The sequence below is a fragment of the Hyperolius riggenbachi genome, chromosome 2 (genome assembly GCF_040937935.1).
Source record: "Hyperolius riggenbachi isolate aHypRig1 chromosome 2, aHypRig1.pri, whole genome shotgun sequence".
Lineage (NCBI taxonomy): Eukaryota > Metazoa > Chordata > Amphibia > Anura > Hyperoliidae > Hyperolius > Hyperolius riggenbachi.
In genome coordinates, this window is record NC_090647.1 from 102777163 (window position 1) to 102798643 (window position 21481).

At 41.4% G+C, this 21481-nt stretch overlaps 1 long non-coding RNA gene across 1 annotated transcript in view; it reads left to right on the forward strand.

The window, feature by feature from the left end:
- LOC137545665 (uncharacterized) overlaps nucleotides 1-19087 on the forward strand; it is a 47284-nt gene extending 28197 nt beyond the window's left edge. Inside the window, exons 2-4 of the long non-coding RNA XR_011026073.1 lie at nucleotides 8087-8146; nucleotides 18029-18067; nucleotides 18674-19087. This is a non-coding gene — a long non-coding RNA (uncharacterized lncRNA). The remainder of the gene's footprint in view (nucleotides 1-8086; nucleotides 8147-18028; nucleotides 18068-18673) is intronic.
- Nucleotides 19088-21481: the final 2394 nt, after the last annotated feature.

A 21481-nucleotide genomic window follows, 5' to 3' on the forward strand; every position in this document is an offset into this window, starting at 1 on the left:
GTGCAGAGGCCGAACCCCGAGGTTGTCCTTACTGCGCCTGCGTGAACCGCCGCTGTCAATCAAGCCCACGTACACTGCTTACTGCGCAGACGCAGTAGTTCTGCGCCTTTGCGGTAAGCCGCGTACAACATGGGCTTGAGTGACTGCGGTGGTTCGTGCAGGTAGGGCGACCACAGGGTCAGCCTCTGCACCGTGCGCGGGGACTGAGGAGCAGTCGACGTCGAACAGTCTGCATGCAAGGGGCTGGAGAAAGCCCCGGTGAGTAAAGCAGTTTTTTTTTTTCTTAAAGAGAACCAGAGATGTTGGGGGGGAGGGGGAGCTTTTATACATACCTGGAGCTTCCTCTAGCCCCATAAGCCTGGATCGCTCCCACGCTGCCGTCCTCCGCTGCCTGTATCCGCTGGTACTGGGCCCTGTACTTTCGGCCAGTCGGAGTAAGCACGCGGCTAATTTTCCACATCACAGGGACTCCCTCCATATCCTTATGCGTGCGGCTCCATACTGCGCATGCGTAAGGGTATGGAGGGAGCCCCTGTGCATGCGGAAAATTGGTCGCGTGTGACGGGACCTGGTATCCGCGATAGAGGAAGCGGAGGATGGCGGCGTGGGAGCGATCCAGGCTTATGGGGCTGGAGGACGCCTCAGGCATGTATAAAAGCTTTTCCCATTTTTAGTTTTCCTTCCTCTCTGGTTCCCTGTAAGTGACAGGGAAGGGAACATTGAAATTTCTAGTTCTGGGGACTCTTGGCCGGCCCTGCCAAGGGAGCATACGGGATACCTCTATACTACCAGGGAATTCTGTATCCCGGAGGGGAGGACCACAGATCAAATTGGGAAATGTAACAAGGTGAGGCCTGCAACCCACTACAAATTGCTATCGCAATCACTAGCGGTTTTAACGAGCATTTTGTAAGCAATTTCATGAGCGTTTTCTGACGATTTTGGTATCGATTTTAAAGTAAGCTTTTTGCCATCGATTGTGTAGCGATCTTAATTAATTGGTCCTTTTCAATTTTCATTTTCTTAGTGTGCAGTAATTTAACGCAAGCAAATCGCTCTGCGTAGGTTTTTGATGAGCGATTATGCCACAGTTTATATACTTTGCAGAAATGCTAACACTCAAAAATGCTGCGTGTCCTGTATTTTTTATTTTTGTGATCGCTCCAGTGGAATTTGGCCCATCCATTAGCTGAACGTTTAGGGAAATCGCTAGAGTTTTGAACACCTCAAACGCTCAAAAAATCGGTGGGTTCCAGCCCTGAAACGATATAATGGGGATGCAGTGTAAACAATTATATACTATTTAACCATACCCACTTTGAAGACCATACTCGCTACAAAATATTTGCCCTTGCCTCTTTATTCTTTTTCTCCCTAATTTTTACCATTAAAAAATTTTTCTTCGTTCCAGGGCTGTGGAGTCGGTACAAAAATCTTCTGACTCCTCAGTTTATGAAACCTCCGACTCCAGGTACCCAAAATTGCTTTGACTCAAACTCCCTGAGCGCTGAACGCTGAGCGAATCGTTCAGAAACAGCCTTATCAGTCTGCAGACAGACTGTACACACACTACTGTCTGGAGAACGACCGCCCAGCAGGAGGGTCTGACGGACCCGTCCTTTAGTAGTGCGTGTGTACACACCTTTAGTCTAATTTTTACAAAGGCTATGGATTTGGTTCAAAATTCATCGACTCAAAGTACCCAAATTGATCCGCCTCCACAGCCCTGCTTAGTTCAAGGTACATACTGTAGCAAAATCCTCGTTTATTTCAGAACCAAATATCTTCACCATACATTGTGGCAGGATCATGAGTTTTGTGAAACAGAATAGCCAAATAAAATTTGTGCTTTTTATCTACAGTAGCACTTTTTTATTTTTAAACTAGAATTGGTGAAAACTGAGAAGCATTTTTTCCAAATTAACCACTTCAGGATTCTGCGTACGCTTAAGTATGCCCCTGAATCCTGAAGTGGATTCCATGGAAACGGCCGCTCGTATGAGCGGCTGTTCCATGTCAGCTCACGATCGGCGGCTCGCAGGGTAAATGTAAACACACGGGGAAGATCTTCCCTGGTACTTGCATGTATACTGCGCAGCAGCGGCGTAGAGGAGATCGGCGATCCCCGGCTTCTGATTGGCCGGGGATCGCCGGCATCTGATAGGCTAAAGCCTATCCCATCAGGCGCAGGACGGAAATCCGTCCTGCGCCGCTCACAGAGGAAGGGAGAGTGAGGGAAGGGGAAGGAGGCTAGAAAGCGCTGCGGAGGGGGGCTTTGAAGAGGCCCCCCCCCACAAGTGCAAGCAGCCGGTGGCGATCAGACCCCCCCCCCCCAGCAGGACATCCCCCTAGTGGGGGAAAAAGGGTGGCAGTCTGATCGCCCTGGCTGCCAGCTGATCGGTGCTGCGGGCTGGAGAGCCCACGCAGCATTGATCAGCAAAAAACCCTGTGGTACAGAAGTGGTTAAAATGCATAGAAAACAAAATTGCTCTTGGGGAACAAAATAACGCCCAATGAAAGTCTAGTTTGTCGTGGGGAAAAGGGCTATAGCATGGTGTCCTAAGTGGTGATAGTTATTGCTGATTAAATGAGGACATAGCTAAACAGTCAAAACTGCTGAAGGTGGTACACACGTCAGATAAGTCTTTGGAAAAAAAGATCACAGACCAATTTTACCCCCTTTCATGTAGTATGAGAGCCATGCTCTATACAATCTATTGTATGTAGCTGAACTCCCCCATAAGATAAAAATCTTTGCAAGATGCTGCACACAAAGATGTTGTACACATGCAACAGATCAGTATCTGAAAAGATCAATCCCTGCAAAAGATCCATTCCTGCAAAATGCATTCATAAGGTCCGTACACACGCCGGACTTTAGGCAACGACGGGTCCGTCGTTGCCTCCCGCTGGGTGGGCGTGCCAGCGACAGTCCGGCGTGTGTACGCTCTGTCGTCATACTGATACGGCTGTTTCTGAGCGATCCGCCCAATCTTTGCAAGATGCTGCACACAAAGATGCTGTACACATGCAACAGATCAGTATCTGCAAAAGATCTGTTCCTGCAAAACGCATTCATAGTCTGACATCTGCAGATCCCATACAAACCTTGTTTAATGGACATTCATCTGCAGATCAATTATCTGCCGATCTGAAGATCCAACCTGGTGGATCTGATCTACAGATAATTGTCCGTTAAACAAGGTGTGTATGAGATCTGCAGATATCAGACTATGAATGCGTTTTGCAGGAACAGATCTTTTGCAGATACTGATCTGTTGCATGTGTGCAGCATCTTGCAAAGATTTTTATCTGACGGGGGAGTTAAGCTCCATAGAATAGACTGTGTAGAGTATGGCTCTCATACTACATGAAGGGGTAAAATTGGTCTGTGATCTTTCTTTTTCCAAAGACTTCTATCTGACGTGTGTACCCACCTTTAACATCTGGATGTGAATTGTATTGAATACAGTTTGTACATACGGTAACATTGATTACTCATTGCAAAGTGACTTATGTGCTCGAAAAAGACATATATTTTTTAATGACAATAAAAATGTTTTGTTGCTCTTTTTCCAGTTAATAATCCATAATCGCGGCTCAGATTTTTATTCTCCCGGGCTTCCTCAGCAGACCACCACCAAAATTTCAACTATACAGTATTATGCCTAGTACACACCATACAATTTTCTGTTAGATTTAGTTATGCTGGGATTACATGTTAGCTTTTTTTGTAAGAATTGTTCCGATAGATGCCTTCAATAAAATTCCGACATGTCCGATGTTCCGCTCGATTAGTTTGTTTTGTTTCTTATAGAAGTCAATGGAAAAAAGATAAGAAAAACGAGTGGAAGATAAGAGAATTGAGCAAGAAATCGAATGGCTAGTTGCACGCCAAATCGAACGCAAAAAAGTATCTTGTATTCCCAGCATTTATGCTGGGAATATACGGTTAGATAGTTTCTTATCAATCGAGCCACTGATGGCTCGATTGATGATTTCCGACAGGTCCGATCAGCGAGGTGCTCGATACCCGCGGCGGACAATGGGAATAAAACGAGCAGAAGATGAGGGACGAGCGGGGATCAATCCCGGCGCCAGCGGGGATGCGCGGCACAACTATCTAACCGTGTATTACCAGCATTAGGTTTACCTGCCAGATAGCTTCCAACATGTTGGAAATTATCTATCTAACCATTTATTATTTATTTGTTGTATTTATAAAGCGCCAACATATTACGCAGCGCTGGACATTAATTTAGGTTACAGACAATATTTAGGGGTGACAAACAGCAATATGACAATACAGGAATACAAGAAAACCAGATCACACAGCACAGTATGAGTACAAGGTAATGCTTAGTCACTGGATGGGAGCATGGAGATTAGGCAAGTTAGGTTCACTCAAATGCATAGCATGGGTGCACAGTAATAGAGGTGCATGATCAGGTAGGACACAAAAGGAGTGAGGACCCTGCCCAAAGGCTTACAATCTAGAGGAAGAGGTAGGGGACCAGAGTTCAGCTGTGGGTTTAGAGCAATTGTGAGGGGTGGTAGGCAAGAGTGAAAAGGTGAGTTTTGAGGGCCTTCTTGAAGGTGTTGAAGGAGGGGGCTGCCCTAATGGGTGGAGGTAGGGAGTTCCATAGTGTCGGAGCGGCTCTTGAGAAGTCTTGGAGGCGTGCATGGGACTGGGTGATGCGGGGGACGGTCAGGCGAAGTTCATTGGAGGAGCGGAGTGAGCGGCTTGGTGTGTATCTCTGAGTAAGATCAGAAATGTAGGTTGGACAGGTTTTGTGGATGGATTTGTAGGTCAGACACAATTTCTTGAATCTGATTCTGGACTGGATAGGAAGCCAGTGGAGGGATTCACGGAGGGGAGCCGCCCTGGTGGAGCGATGGGAGGGGTGGATAATTCTGGCAGCCGCATTCATGATGGACTGCAGTGGGGCTATTCGGGTCTTAGGGAGTCCAGACAGAAAGGCATTGCAGTAGTCGAGGCGGGAAATTATGAGGGCATGGATGAGGAGTTTGGTGGTGGCAGGGGTCAGGAAAGGGCAAATCTTACAGATGTTACGAAGGTGGAAGTTGCAGGACTTTGTGAGGTTTTGGATGTGGGGAGTGAAGGAGAGTGCGGAGTCCAGGGTGACACCCAGACAGCGGGCTTGAGAGGTAGGGTGAACCATCTATCTGCGTAGCGATTCGGCATTGTTCTACTCAGCAGGAGATAACCAGAAGACAATGCACTAGAGATAATGACCAGTCTCTGCCAGTACTTTATAGAAAATAATCTAATTGCAGAAAAATCCAACAGAAAATTGTATGGTGTGTACTAGGCATAAAACAGTAAATCTAACTGAAAAATAAGGCCCTGTTTACACGTAATCAGTTGGTATGCGTTAGTGCGCGTTGGTACACGTTTTTTCCATAGCGGTGCATTGGGAAGAAGATTTAAAGAGCAACTCCAACCTAGAATTGAACTTTATCCCAATCAATAGCTGATACCCCCTTTTACATGAGAAATATGATTTTCACAAACAGACAATCAGGGGGCGCTGTATAACTGATATTGTGCTGAAACCCCTCCCACAAGAAGCTCTGAGTACCGCGGTACTTTTGGCAGTTTGTTACAATGTAACAAGGTTCACAGACAGGAATTAGCTGTTTACAGCTGTCTCTAACAGCCAAAACAGCTAGGAGCAGCTACATAACCTGCCCACAGTAAAAATGTCACCATGTAATAAATGTCAGAATGTAAATCGGGGAGAGGAAAGATTTTACAATGAGCAAACACTGACTAAATCATTTATACATAATTATGGTAAAAAAGGAAGCACTTTTTTTACTACATTATTTTCACTGGAGTTCCTCTTTAAGTTAAAACGCGTTGTGTGAACAGTGCTATAGGAAAACATGAGCATTACTTTGAAAATCCGTTTGCTTTCAGTTATAACTGAGACCAACTGAAGTGTAAAAGTGGCCTAACAGTACTAGACATTAGCTTTCTAGGTTTTTTGACCACGCCCTCTGTGTGGGCTATTCACACTACCTCTGTATTTTCTGTAATTTTACAACTATTGCTACTAAACTATGCAAAGGGGAAAAGTGCTTTGAACAGGCTTCTAGCTTGCGCAGAGAAACTTGCATGAAGGCAGGTGCTCTATCCTGACAGCCCACAGGTTAGATATTTCTATTGTATTGAAATCTACAGAAAAGGAGAAAAAACATTCTGGGCAAGTGCTTAGGTACACTTTGCAGTGAGCCTGAATTATCCTGTGAATAATTAAAATACATGTATTAGCTAGTATACTTCATTTGGGGGTAGCGCTACTCTGTGCGTACTATGCAATTCTGTGTTCCCCATGATCCCATAAGGACCATGAAAAAGAATATCATTTTCCTGTAATCTCGTATAGTGCCCATACATGGTACAAATGTTTTTTTTTTTTTTTTAATTAGGTAATTTTGTTAGAGTATTCCGTTCTATTGAATATAAAGCTTTTTCCAACATGTCCGATCATTTCTTGATCTGGAAAAAAAGATTCTCTTTGACTTTCATTTGATCATTTTGGTCGAATAAACGGGGAAAATCAAACATTTTTATTGTGTGTGGGCACCATGGTATGAAAAATTAGGGAAATGTTTCTTGCAGTGCTCAAGGAGTTCATATCGTGCAAATCCAACTTTCTAACATCTGTAAACGACTGATAGGGGTCTGAAAAGGTAATATAAAGAGATTTCAGATAATTGTAATTTCGATAAACGTTTCATATTTAGTTGTTTAACATTACTACAGGGTGGCATTTAAAGCTTTGCCTAGGGATTCTCTTCATAGTGAGATCAGTACTGATATAATTGTTGTAGTGTTCCATGCAGAATATGCTTAGAGTACCTCCTATAAAAAGAAAAAAAAAAGAGCCTGTCAGGATAGGCTCTGTCTTAATGGTGGATGATTGGGGAAGGAGGGTCTTTCTTTTAAATACTTGGCTGATCCGACGTACATGGGACACAGGTGACACTCCACAACCTCTTTAGGCCCTGTTCACACTGCACGCGTTTCCAGCTGCCTTTTGGGAAAGCGTGCAGGAAGCCGACACACACGACATCAGACAGTGCATAGAGTGCACTGTCTGATGTTCACACTGCATGCGGTCCGGGAATGCATGCTGCATGCATTTTTACAGAAACGCACGGCGGACGCAGATGGCGTGCGTTCGTATGCTTTGCGTTCTGAGTGCACAGCTGTCCGTGTTTGTAATGTTTGGAAATCCCCATCTTTTCAGCCCGCCCCCAACTCGGCAGCCGCCAGTTATATAACCCTACGAGACAACCACAAACTTTTTTTTTTTTAACATGACCTTTAAAACTTTATTTGGACTGTTATTTAATTTTTATTTTTTGCTTCACACCATTTGTTCTGTAAAAAAAAAACAAAAAAAAAAAACTTTGAGTAGATTTTGTGTAACTGTTTTGTAAGCAGAAAAGTATAGCTTAATATTTGTTTGCTTAAAAAAAAGTAAACTGGGGACAAAAAATTAGGGGGGGGGGGGGGAGAGTTGAGATGTCGCCCACATTTTTTTATATTTTTATTTTCTAACTAAAATGAAGAAAAACTTGGAGAGAAGGCTTGACTCTTAATGGTTGCTATGGGAAACACTTTTCTAAATGGTAATCAGACTTCCTGGCAAGGAGCTGTTATTGTGCCCATTACACTACAGGTGTTTTCAATCATTGCTAGAGGGGGCACATAGCTGCAACATCCAGTGGCCCAAATAGGAAAACACAGGGCCGGTCTGATGACCCCTGAGCCTGCATGAGGATGAATCCTTACATCCCAATCACGGAAATCTGTTGAGTGTCATCATGCTTTGTTACATGGCACTTTTATTGCAGGTTCTGACCTTTCAGCCTATAAAGCAGGTTTAAGGTGGGGGCGAGCTTACTGCTGTGGTTACAGGGCTTTACCAGAGAGAAGGGGAAAAAGATGATCAAAATACTTATACAGCTTCTTTTGCACATCTTAGATCATCAGTACAGGTAAATATTGATATAATGGCCTGGCATTGATGGCTCTTATTTTCTTTTGTAGATGGTGTTTCAGGAAAACAAAACCTTGATGTCCTTTGATACAAAAAAAAAAACAAACCTGGTGAGTGCACTGCACACAGCTCAATATTACCTCAAACAAAATTGTACCCTGTACTTAGTTCTTTTTCACTGTTTGGTTTTATGTAATCTATACTAATCTCCCCCTATGCTGGACATGTTTGTGTTTGCTTTATGTAAGAGGCAATGATGCTCATTAGGAAGTGATACTGTATGTATATCTCTCACTTTCATACAATGGCTTGAGCTGTATTGCTGAAATAGATTTCACGTTGTATCCATTCTTCTGAGATCATTGAACGTTAGTCATTTCTGAAGAGTGAAGCTTTTACTATCCCCTCAGCAGTCACATGTTGACATTTAGTATGCGTCCCTTTTTTGTTCACATTCCAACGAATAAGAATTTGTTTGGTAAAATCTTACCTGGTTAGCTGCACACCCTTGCAAAAAATATTGAGCTACCAAAACATTTTTTAAATATGCATGCATTTTTTTGAGACTTTAGTTTTTGACTAGTAACCATGACAATTTGAAGTGTATGTTATAAAAAGTGAAAAAACATTACTAATAGTATCTTTTATGGCAAGGAACAAAATGTTAAATTTTAACCATTTCATAGGAAAGAGAAAAGATTGAAGTAAGCTAAAACTTATTTGACAGACACTAATAAATATAGACGTCACTTTTAGACTAAATTGCGTTAAAAGAAAAAAGTATGTGTGCAGTGAAAGCAGAAATATTTGTGCTCCTAGTAATGTAGGTTGTTGCAAGTCTATTTGTTACACTTCGTTACTATTTGTTACACTTCGTTACTATTTGTTACACTTCGTTACTATTTGTTACATTTTTATATGCAATGAGCTTCTTTCCTTTGTAGTAAAAAACATTAAGGACCAGTAAAAAGAATTGCAGGCTATTGTCCATGGTGTCTGTGTGCCCGTGTGTGTGTTTTTTTTTTTTTTTTTTTTAATTTCCTTTAATACAATTAAAGTGCTTCTAACATTTTTATTTATTTTTTTACAGTATAAATACTTCAGTCCTATGTGACATATGATCTGTTTTTATGGAATAGGTTGAAACAATGTAGTTTCATTTTAATTTACATTGGGCTATTCCTGACTGCTATATAGGGGAAAACTACTTTTTACCCAACTTCCTCATTTTCAGTGATTATTGAGATCATATGAAAGGTACAACTGGCTGGCATTTAAACTATGCTGTGTGTCTAATACTGATAAGGTTTGGAAATTTACTTTAAAAAGGGAACACTTTTCTGTATAAATGGCTGTTTTTTTGTTTTGTGCAATATTAGTTTTCAAAATTATTCATTGTTTGCCATTGATGGTCCTCTACCCCAACCCTGATTTACTTGTATTAAAGCAGCTAGCACATTTACTGCTGGAAAGGTATGTTTTTATTCTCTCCCGTGTGCTGATCGCAAAAAAAAAAAAAATAATCTCCGAGTGCTTTGGTGATAAAGGGCACATTAAATCATTGCCATGGCAGAACATCACTAAGGGGTGCGGTTTATTACAAATATCCTGATTAGGATAACTAAAGTAAACATGATCTACTGTATGTGTCAAGATGTTTACCGTATATACTCGCAAGCAAGCCGAATTTTTGACCCCCCAAAAGTTGGGGGTCGGCTTGCTTGCAAGTCTCGTTGGTCGTAGGCCGGCCCCGCGTCGGCCGCTGCTATTAGCTTACTGTGCGGCTTCCAATAGTCCCCTCTCCGTCTCCCGGGCATGTAAATAGTTCACAGCAGCTCGCTCGACGGCGGCTGCTGCGTGATGGCAGGAAGCTGTAGGCAGAGCGGTTTCCATAGTAACGGCGATACACATTGCCGTTACAGGAAGCCGCTCTGCCTACAGCTTCCTCCGTCATCACACAGCAGCCGCCGTGGAGCGAGCTGCTGTGAACTATTTACATGCCTGGGAGACGGAGAGGGGATTATTGGAAGCCGCACAGTAAGCTAATAGAGACGGGGGGGCACTAAACTAGCTATACCTGGAACTATACTAGCTATACTGAGCACTATACTAGCTATACTGAGCACTATACTGGGCACTATACTAGCTGTACTTGGGCACTATACTAGCTGTACTTGGGCACTATACTAGCTGTACTTGGGCACTATACTGGGACACACTGGGGGGGGGGGGGGGGGGGGGGAAATCACACTGCCAGAATTTCCAACCCCCGGCTTATGAGGGTCAATCATTTTTCCTGGTTTTTCAGGAAAGAGTTAGGGGGTCGGCTTGTATGCGGGTCTGCTTGCTTGCGTGTATATACAGTATTTAAATCACTTTACTGGGACAAGTATGCTGATGAGCTGTTCTGATTCCTCACTACAGTTCTTATAGCCTGAGAATCCCTAGAATAGTAAAGGAAGCAGCATTTTTAGTGTGGTTTCATTCCAGCCTCCATATCTTACCAATTAATGATTGTGCAATAGTTTCTGAGTAATCTGGCCAGTCAACAAGTAAACACCGTCCCTGGTCAGTAGTTGAAAGGACAATTAATACACCATACTGCAGCTTCTGATTTAAGATGAAACTGGACACCTGCTGTATCTGGTGTTGTACTACTTGATGAATAAAACAATAATTCCTTTCTCTAATCAACCAATCAGGCCCAGGGTTGTGTACAAGCTGCAGCTAAAGGGGGTGTTCTTGTACAACAAAATGTGTCCAGGCTGTCGGGTAATTTTGGAGATGATCGCATCAATAAGCTTGTAAGTGCATTAATGCATACAATTGTGTGGATATGCATCATCCATAAAATTAAATATATAGGGAACCAGAAAATGTATTTGCAAACTACACTAGCCTATCAATTAAACCAGAATGCGCCAGAACGGTGTAGACACGAACTACAAAACTGGGGGGAAAAAAACACCAACAAATCCGCACCAGACTGGATGTAGGCAGTACAATATATTCTTTATTGAAACCTCAATTAAAAACACTTAAAAAATCTATTGTACAAAGGTAGGACTGTGTACCAAATAGAATCTAATAATTACATCTGTAGGGGGTCCCTTTAAGAGGGAAAAATTAAGTGCCCATATAATAAAGTGCCTAGTGCAATCACAACAGTATAATCCTGATACAAACTCCGATGTAAACAGGCAATATAATAAAGTGCAAGGTAGTTCCAATAATCAATCAATCCAGTGCAAATAAGAAAATCACATCACAGCAAGGATAGCAACTAATTTAAAGTGCAGTGTATCAAAAGGAGAACAGTACATCACTTTGGCGATTCATCTTTATGGTTTGATGTACTGTTCTCCTTTTTTATACACCACTTTACCCCCGCCCGTGTGAATTTCTCCGTCCTTTTTTCCATCCTTTAACCTCCAGGGACGGAGAAATCCGTACTTTCCGCGATCCCGCTCGTAAACACGCCGCCGGCCCCTCGTAAACACGCCGCTCGCCCAGAGATCAATGAATGGGAAAATCCATTCACATTCGTTGATCTAAGCCCCGCAATGATCCGCTGCTCTCCGATGAGCAGCGCAATCATTGTGAAAAAACCCCCACTTACCTAGCCTCCTAGTACTTCCTCCAAGAGTCCGGAAGAACGCTTGGAGGTCGCATTAAACAAAGTTACTGTGGCCATCTTGTGGCCAAATAGTAAAACTACACCCTAAACATTTTTCACATACAAATTAGTTTTACACAATATTAACTCATTACCTCCCACACTCCCAATTTTTTTTTTTTTTTTTGTAATTAAAATTTTTTTAAAAAAATTTACAATAAAAAAAATACATAAATAGTTACCTTAGGGACTGAACTTTTTAAAATATTTGTCAGGAGGGTACAACACTGTTACTTTATAAACTACAGGCTTGTAATTAGGGATGGATGCAAAACTGAAAAAAATGCACCTTTATTTCCAAATAAAATATTGGCGCCAAACATTGTGATAGGGACATAATTTAAAGAGGAGCTGTTGGGTATAGGGTCTCAGAGAAAATAAACACATATATCAGTAGCTAAAGATTGGCTGTACTTACATTACATATGCATTTCACTGTCCACGTTTGGATTTCACAGAATTTGTATATAGTATATGCAGAGAATGATGCTCCTGACAGCTCATGGCAGGTTCCATGTTTGTGAAGCCAAATGTGTCGTCATGTCCTGCCTGCTTCTGATCACAGAACAGCTCATACTGAATAACACTAGTTTGCAGTGAATATTAATTAGCCATGTGGCTAGGAACAATAGCGGACTCCTGCAGTGTACGCTGCCCCGAGATTTATCTGTGCTGTGGCTGGACTGAGTTTTAGAAGCTGCTGAAACTTGATCCCGTCTTCTCCTTAGCAGCCGAGGGGAGGGCCCCAGAATGCTTTGCAGTATGTTATGCGGCTTGCGTCCTGCTTAGGTCTAAGCTTTGCTGATAAGCATACATCAAAGGTAAGAGAGATCTTTATCTTCAGTAATGTCTTTTTGGCTTCCTTCTAAACTGTTTAACACAGGAGCTTCTGCAGCCTGACAGTTACTCTTTAAACGGTTTTATAACCGGGACAAAAGGGTAAATACATTTCATGGGTTTTAATTACAGTAGCATGCATTATTTAAAAACTATAATGGCCGAAAACTGAAAAATAATAAAAAAAATTTCCCCACATTTTTCCTAGTTTCTCATTAAAACACATTTAGAATAAAATAATTCTTGGCATAATGTCCCACCTAAAGAAAGCCTAATTGGTGCTGGTAAAAACAAGATATAGTTGGTTTAATTGTGATAAGTAATGATAAAGTTATAGACGAATGAATGGAAGGAGCGCTGAAAGGTGAAAATTGCTCTGGTGGTCGGGGTAAAACCCCTCAGTGGTGAAGTGGTTAACTTAGTTGCTATCCTTGCTGTGATGTGATTTTCTTATTTGCACTGGATTGATTGATTATTTGAAATACCTTGCACTTTATTATATTGCTGTTTACATCGGAGTTTGTATCAGGATTATACTGCTGTGATTGCACTAGACACTTTATGATTATATGGACACTTATTTTTCCCTCTTAAAGGGACCCCCTACAGATGTAATTGATTCTACTTGGTACACAGTCCTACCTTTGAACAATGGATTAATTGAGGTTTTAATAAAGAATATATTGTATTGCCTACATCCAGTCTGGTGCGGATTTGTAGTTTGATTTATTTATTTTTATTATTATTATTTTTTTTTGCTATACATTGTGGGCCAGAAAAAAAATGTGCTAACTTTCTGCTTGGTCACTTCACTCTGCTTCCTCCTCTGCTGGAATGACTAGTCAGTCATTGCCATGGTGGCAGGTCTCTAGCATAGGAGAAGATGAGCAGAGTGAATAAGAGACAGAGCACCTCCTGTGTCCAGCAATGATTACATTTGCTGATTAGCAGAGCAGTATAAACTTGTACTACTCTCTGCTTTGAAAGTGTACCTTTTTGAAACACTGAATGCTTTCAAATGTTTTACATATTACTCAATTTAATTTTAATTTAGGGTGTTTAATCTCACTTTAAAGTGACATTACCATCTAGCTACAAATATGCTATGAACATGTACCAATACTGTACTGTATGTTTGTTTTTTCTAGTTCTACATCTTGGTGTAGAAAATGAAGACTGGTTCACACTAGACCTGAAAACGGTCTGATTTATGGATTCTGTTAGGCTGTGTTCACATCTAAAATCGCAATAGCTGACGCTAGCGATTTCCTCCCAATACCTTATTTTTTTTTTTTCTAAATACATTTTAAACGGTAATAAGAAAAAATTGGAAAAAATTTCAGTTTTCAGCCATTATAGCTTTAAAAGAATACACACTACCATAATTAAAACCGATGTATTTTATTTGTCCCGGTTATTACACCATTTAAATTATCTCCCAATCACAATGTGTGGCGCCAATATTTTATTTGGAAATAAAGGTGCATTTTTTTTTTCAGTTTTGTGTCAACTATTTACAAGCTTATAATTTAAAAAAGGTTAATACATCCACTTCACATGCTTATTAAAAAAAAAAAAAAGTTCAGACCTTTAAGTAACTATTTTGTTTTTTATTGTAATTTTTTTTTTCACTAAAGATTTTATTTGAGTAATTTTTGGTGTGGAAGGTAAACCGTTAATTTTAAATGTAGTCATGTGTTTTATTTCATAAAAAATTGTATGTAGATGTATTCAAATTATTTTTTTCCTGGAAACGAGCACTCTCTCGCTTCCAGGAAGTATGAGGACGGGAAACTTTTTTTTTTTTTTTTTTTCTCCCCATCAGAAAGATTGCGGCTTCTCAAAGAAGCCTTCGGTCTTTCTACCGAGGACTTAGGTCAATGAATGGGCACTATGTTCCCATTCATTGATCTCAGTGTTAACCGGGGGGGGGGGGGGGGGGCAGCGCGAGAGCACGCAGCAGCAACAGTCACGTGCAAAAGGCGAAAATGGTTAAACACGGGCATTGTTCAGACTTGTGTCCGCTCCGGTCACTGCGGTGTCGGAATGAAAAATCACAACATGCTCGACTTTTCTGGACACAAGCCACACTGGATTTCTATGTAAGCAAAGCCTATGGGAATGGCTAGTGTCTTTTCTCGCTAGGCTGTTCTCCACATGCGTTCATCACTTTTTACTTTGTCATCCTCACACTCTGCCTTCTGTAGCGCTATACTGAGGGCCCATTTACACTTAAAGGGATACTGTAGGGGGGTCGGGGGAAAATGAGTTGAACTTACCCGGGGCTTCTAACGGTCCCCCGCAGACATCCTGTGTTGGCGCAGCCACTCACCGATGCTCCGGCCCCGCCTCCGGTTCACTTCTGGAATTTCAGACTTTAAAGTCTGAAAACCACTGCGCCTGCATTGCCGTGTCCTCGATCCTGCTGATGTCATCAAGAGCGCACAGCGCAGGCCCAGTATGGTCTGTGTCTGCGCAGTACACTCCTGGTGACATCAGCGGGAGCGAGGACACGGGCGTGCAGGCGCAGTGGTTTTCTGACTTTAAAGTCAGAAATTCCAGAAGTGAACTGGAGGCGGGGCCGGAGCATCGGTGAGTGGCTGCGCCAACACAGGATGTCTGCGGGGGACCATTAGAAGCCCCGAGTAAGTTCAGCTCATTTTCCCCCGACCCCCCCCCTACAGTATCCCTTTAATCAGTTGGTGCGCGTTGGTAAGCGTTTTTTCCATAGCAGTGCATTGGGAAGATTTCAGTTAAAACGCGTTAAGTGTGAAAGGTACCATAGGAAAACATGGGCATTACTTTGAAAATCAGGGTTTTTTTTCCAGTTATAACTGAGAGCAACTGATCAAGTGTAAAAGGGGCCTAAGGGGAGCCCCAGCAAAATTGTTGGCCTTCCCCATTGCACTGAAACAGAACACTAGGAGTCCTCCCTCCCCATGGAGGATTCTCATTGGTCCACTACTCAGTGAACCAATAAAAAAAATAATCCTCCCTGAGGGAGGCTTCCTGTTTGTCTGTTTTTAGTACAATGGGAAGCCGCGAGAAGTATGCATTTGCCTAGGCTCCTATTACTATTGCAGTGCATGTCCTCAGCGATGGGCCAAAATGTTGCTTAATGTGTAACGGGCACATCATTTCAGTACAGGAAACACTGTGAATGCGCCATTGTGCGTCCAGTATAGTGTGGGCTGAGCCTAAGGGCCCCTCATATTGCAATGCAAATGCAGCGGATGTGGAAACCATGTGCTAAGGGTAGCCGGTCAGGATGCGCTGGAATCTCCACATTACCTGCATTTTCCGTCTGCAGTGTCTCTTGTTAGTTCACTGCTCGTCTCGCAGACCAGGAAGTATGGAGCTTGTTCATTTCAAGCAACAGGGAGGATTCTCATTGGTACACCATGAACCTGTGAGAATTTCTCCTGTTGCAGCAAGATTATTATTTTTTTTTTTTTTGCAAACCAATAAGATGCCCCATGCTTCTTGTCACTAATTTCCCCCTGCAGTGGAACTAAAGGCTGGGTGAAACCGACAGAACATGGGACAGGTGAGCGGTTCCATTGTTTGATTTGCAAGGCACTGTTAGGTTTGTGGAAAAGTGCAGCAGGTTTGCAGTTTGCATCTGCGGTTCAGACAGTGTGCATTGCAGTAGCGTTCTTATTGACAGTGTGAACTCATCCTGTTAAAACAGTTCAGTTTTGATTTTGCGTTTTTGTTTTTTTCCTGTGTTCTGAAAATCTTTTTTTTTTTTCCCCTGTAGTGTGAACAGGCCCTAATAGAGATGATGTTCGAGTTAGTCAGAATCCATAGGCAGTTCAGTGTTCTCCCCAGAAATTTTTTCCAGCCGGGTGGCATAAAAAAGTAGCCAGGTGGAACGAGATGAGAATGCAGGGCCATTGCTTCTCTGCACAACTCTGCTTGCAGCATAAGAGCAGGTGAGCCGATGACAGCCAGGTGCTCACCAAAACCCACCGGGTGGACCACCCAGCTAAAAAAGCCTGGGGAGAACACTGAAGTTAATTTTTCTTGTCCCAACAAGTTTCATGCGTTATCTTATATTTACAAGCAGGCTGGAATTATTAGCAGTCTCACTAGCCATGTCAAATAGTTAATACCCATGCTCATCACCTTTTTGTCCTAAATTCTGTGCTTATATGGAGAAGCCGCGATTGTTCTGTTACACATCCCCTCTTCACTTCCTGTAAGTACGCTTACAGGAAGCCAAAAACAAATTGACTGTGGCCATCTTATGGCCAAATAGTAAAACTAAATCTACATACATTCTTATTAAAATGAATAGACCGCTTTATTTCCAAATAAAATATTGGTGCCATACAATGATAGGGACATAATTTAAATGGTGTAATAACCGGGACAAATGGGCAAATAAAATACGTGGGTTTTAATTATGGTAACATGTAATATTTTAAAGCTGTGCTGGCCGAAAACTGACAAATCATGATTTTTTTTTCCATTTTTCTTAATATTCCCATTAAAATGAAAATAAAATTTCATAGCAAAATGTACCACCCAAAAAAAAGCATTTCATTGTGATAATTATCGATAGTTATTGGTGAATGAATGGGAGGTGAAAATTGCTTGGATGCATAAGGTGAAAAAACACTAAAGGCTGAAGTGGTTAAAGAGGATCCAGTGAAAATAATGTAATAAACAAAAGTGCTTAATTTTTACATTATGTATAAATGGTTTGGTCAGGGTTTGCCCATTGTAAACTTTCCTCTCCCTGATTTACATTCTGACATTTATCATATGGTGACATTTGTACTGCTGGCAGGTGGTGTCAGTGGTAGTAGCTGCTGCTTGCTTTTTTTTTTTGTAGTTGGAAACAGCTATTTCCCACAGTGTCAGCACTATGGACCGGACATCAAACTGTGGGAGGGGTTTCACCACAAAATCAGCCATACAGAGCCCCCTGATCAGTTTGTGAGAAGGAAACTTTCTTGTGGGAAAGAGGGTATCGGCTACTGATTGGTATGAAGTTCAATCCTTGGTCACGGTTTCTTTAACTACTGCATTAAGAGAGCCACACAACCATTTTTCAAGCCATGACCTTTCCACCACTATTCCTCTACCCCACAAATCTCTCAATAGTGGGAGGCCTCAGGATAGTCCAGAGCCTGATGAACTGACTCGCATAATCAAATACTTCAGTGAAAAGTTGACATGAAAATGGATTTAGTTCGTGAAAAAGAAACTGTAATCTACTGCAAAAATTGTGTAAGTCACCTTAGAAAACGAAAAGGCCAGGGCTCTCAAGATAATTTTAGTTCATTTTCCTATTTGGCTTTCACTAAACATCACTTTCCTAGTTTTGTTTTCTCGATTTCCCCCCCTCATGCAGTAAGCAAATGTCTTGTAAATGTGTACGTTCTAATTAAAGATTCAGTGTCTTCAGTGTCTTGAACTTTAGTATGAGAATTTAAGTTACCCTAACAGTTATTTTCCTTTTTCTGCACAGGAGCAGTTTTTCATCAAAGCAAGTGCAACAGTCTTATTGGTGAGTAGAGCGTCTAGGATTTCATATAGGAGCTTTATGGAAAAACTGGTTGCACATTTGCCCTGTTTGGTGTGCTACAGAAGCATGCAGCAATCATTGACAACCCATGGCTGATCAATGAGAACATACTGCACTCGCAATCATGCAAACTGACCGTTACTGCACAGTAGAAGACTAGTAGAGATAGTAAGCTAATACAAACTCCAGCTTCTGTAGGCACACTGTTGCACTGAAATTGATATTTTGTCTTCTGGCTTGTAGTGTATCAGTGGTTACAAAATAAAAATGTAACTGATCTTAATCTTTCCTTTCTCAGGCCTGGAACCCAATAGCAGCAATTTTCTAAGCGCTTGTGACTCGAAAAGCTCTTGCAAGCGTAATGCTATGTGGGCGAACCCACTTATAAGGGAAGGGTTTTTTTTTTTTTTACACCCATAGCATTACGTTTGAAAGAGCTTTTCAAATCACAAGTGCTTAGAAAAGCGCTGCTGGTTCGCCCCAGGCCTCTGTTAAGTTACTTTGGTTGATTATCTGTAGGAGATAAGTGAGTATTGTCACATATTAGTGGATAAACTATGAATTAAATGGTTTCTTCTTCCCTTGAAGGTGTGGAGGCCCCCAGTGACTTGTCCCTTGCAGTACAGTAGCAGCACATAATGGTTTGTGGAATACACAGAGGTGCAGGCCATATTGTGCTGCCGCCAAAACTCAAGGTCTGCATCATTCATGCATCAATCCCATATCATTCAACTGTGAAAATGTAAGCGGTGCCTTAGCAGCACGTAAATATTGGAGTTCAAATTTTGCATCCATCCAATATTAACAGTGCTGCTAGAGTAATGCTTGCAGGTCCTCGCCGAGCTGCCTGTTGCAGAGGATGACATTTCTGCTCTTCCATCAAGATCATATCACGTTATGCACTGTATATAAGATATCCAAAATCTAAACCACTGCTTCGTATGGCTATGTTTTTATTGTTGTCTAAAAGACCAAAAGAATATAAAGCTGCTTATTTCTAAATAGTTATTTGTTGCTTATTCTGTTTGTCTGTTAATTTGCTTATTTCATGTTTTGTATAGAGCTTGCATTATTTTGCTTATAGTTAAAGGACCACTGTCGTGAATCACTGTAAAATTTCCTCTGAGTGAAGTGTGCCATAAATTACTTTTTTCCTATGTCTGGGTCACTAACAGTAGGATAGTAAGTCTTGAAGGATTTTACACTAGTACATCCCCTTGAGGGGGGGGGGGGGGGGTTACGATCACCTGCTTTACAAAAGCCATTGTAGGTCAAATGCCAGTATTTTAAAAACCCTAAAAACAAAATATGCTATTTTGTCTTATTGATTGAAGCCTGTCTTCAAAACCTTTTAGTCACAAAGTGTAAGAATAATACCACTTTGACGTTAAAATGACACTGAAGCAAAAAAAAAAACCTTAATCTGAATTGGTTGTGCAGTATGGAAAATTAATACTACATTAGTAGCAAAGAAAATATTCTCATTTTTATTTTGTTATATAGGTGTGTGTGTGTGTCTATCATTGCATAATTCTCTAATAACTGCAGTTTACAAACTACACTCAGCATTTTAAATTATGAAACAGAGCAGGCTAATGACCCTTTGAACTTTTCTCTGCAGTAAAACTTTGAAGAAAAGAGACAGTTGATAAATGCTTCAGAAGGCAGTGCTGTCTGCTCTTTTGCATAGATAACTGAAGTTTCTTAATGGACCACTATCATGGGAAAAAAGTAGGCAGTTAAAATCTGACAGAATCGACAGGTTTTGGTCCAGTCCATCTCATGGGGGATTCTCAGGGTTTTCTTTGTTTACAACAGCATTTCCTGAACAGCAGTTGAAAAGTCTGAAAAAATAGTGTGAGTAGGGAGACTGGCTGGTATCTTACTATTTTGGCCGTTAAACTGCTGTTTATGAAATGCTGTTGAAAACCAAGAATCCCCCATGAGGAGATGGACTGGATCAAAGCCTGTCAGTTTTTAACTGCCTACTTTTTCATGATTGCGGTCCTTTTACTCTTCCTGTACTGGAAATATGAGACTCCTATCTGTGCTAATGTTCTATTTCTTAGCTGTACTACACATACAAATCATATCATAGGTTTATTTTCACTTAAGATTCCCTTTAACTACACTATTTTTTTCAGTGAGCCTGAACTCTTGGTCAGGATGGGAAAAGACGTAGAGAAATGCACCTTGCATGTATTTAGAGAGTTTAGCCTGTCTAATTCCCCCTCATTTGTGACCAAGCACAAGTTGTAATTTTGATCTCTCAGCTGTATCGGCTGCCTGCCATGGCAGAGAGCTAATTGGTAAACATAGGTTATCAATATGTCTACTTCCATGAAAGCAGGAAGTGGACAACCTGTAGATTTATTGCAGGATTTGTATCAGCTGTAACAAAAGTTTTTCTTTAAAGGTTATACTGTTGTATACCTTTTTTAGAGCAGTGAGGAAGTTCTGAGTTCAGGCCTGCTTTAAAGAGAAACTCCAACCAAGAATCAAACTTTATCCCAATCAGTAGCTGATGCCCCCTTTTACGAGAAATCTATTCCTTTTCACAAACAGACCATCGGGGCGCTGTATGGCTGATATTGTGGTGAAACCCCTCCCACAAAGAAATTCTGAGTACGTACTCTTGGCACTATCCTGTCTGTGAACCCTGTTGCATTGTGGGAAATAGCTGTTTACAGCTGTCTTCAACTGCCAAAACAGCAAGCAGCAGCTACATCACTTGCCAGCAGTAAAAATGTCATGTGATAAATGTCAGAATATTTTACAATGGGCAAACACTGACTAAATCATTTATACATACAGTGGTGTGAAAAACTATTTGCCCCCTTCCTGATTTCTTATTCTTTTGCATGATTGTTGCACTTAAATGTTTCTGCTCATCAAAAAATGTTAACTATTAGTCAAAGATAACATAATTGAACACAAAATGCAGTTTTAAATGATGGTTTTTATTTAGTGAGAAAAATAACTCAAAACCTACATGGCCCTGTGTGAAAAAGAAATTGCCCCCTGAACCTAATAACTGGTTGGGCCACCCTTAGCAGCAATAACTGCAATCAAGCGTTTGCGATAACTTGCAACGAGTCTTTTACAGCGCTCTGGAGGAATTTTGGCCCACTCATCTTTGCAGAATTGTTGTAATTCAGCTTTATTTGAGGGTTTTCTAGCATGAACCGCCTTTTTAAGGTCATGCCACAACATCTCAATAGGATTCAGGTCAGGACTTTGACTAGGCCACTCCAAAGTCTTCATTTTGTTTTTCTTCAGCCATTCAGAGGTGGATTTGATGGTCTGTTTTGGGTCATTGTCCTGCTGCAACACCCAAGATCGCTTCAGCTTGAGTTGACGAACAGATGGCCGGACATTCTCCTTCAGGATTTTTTG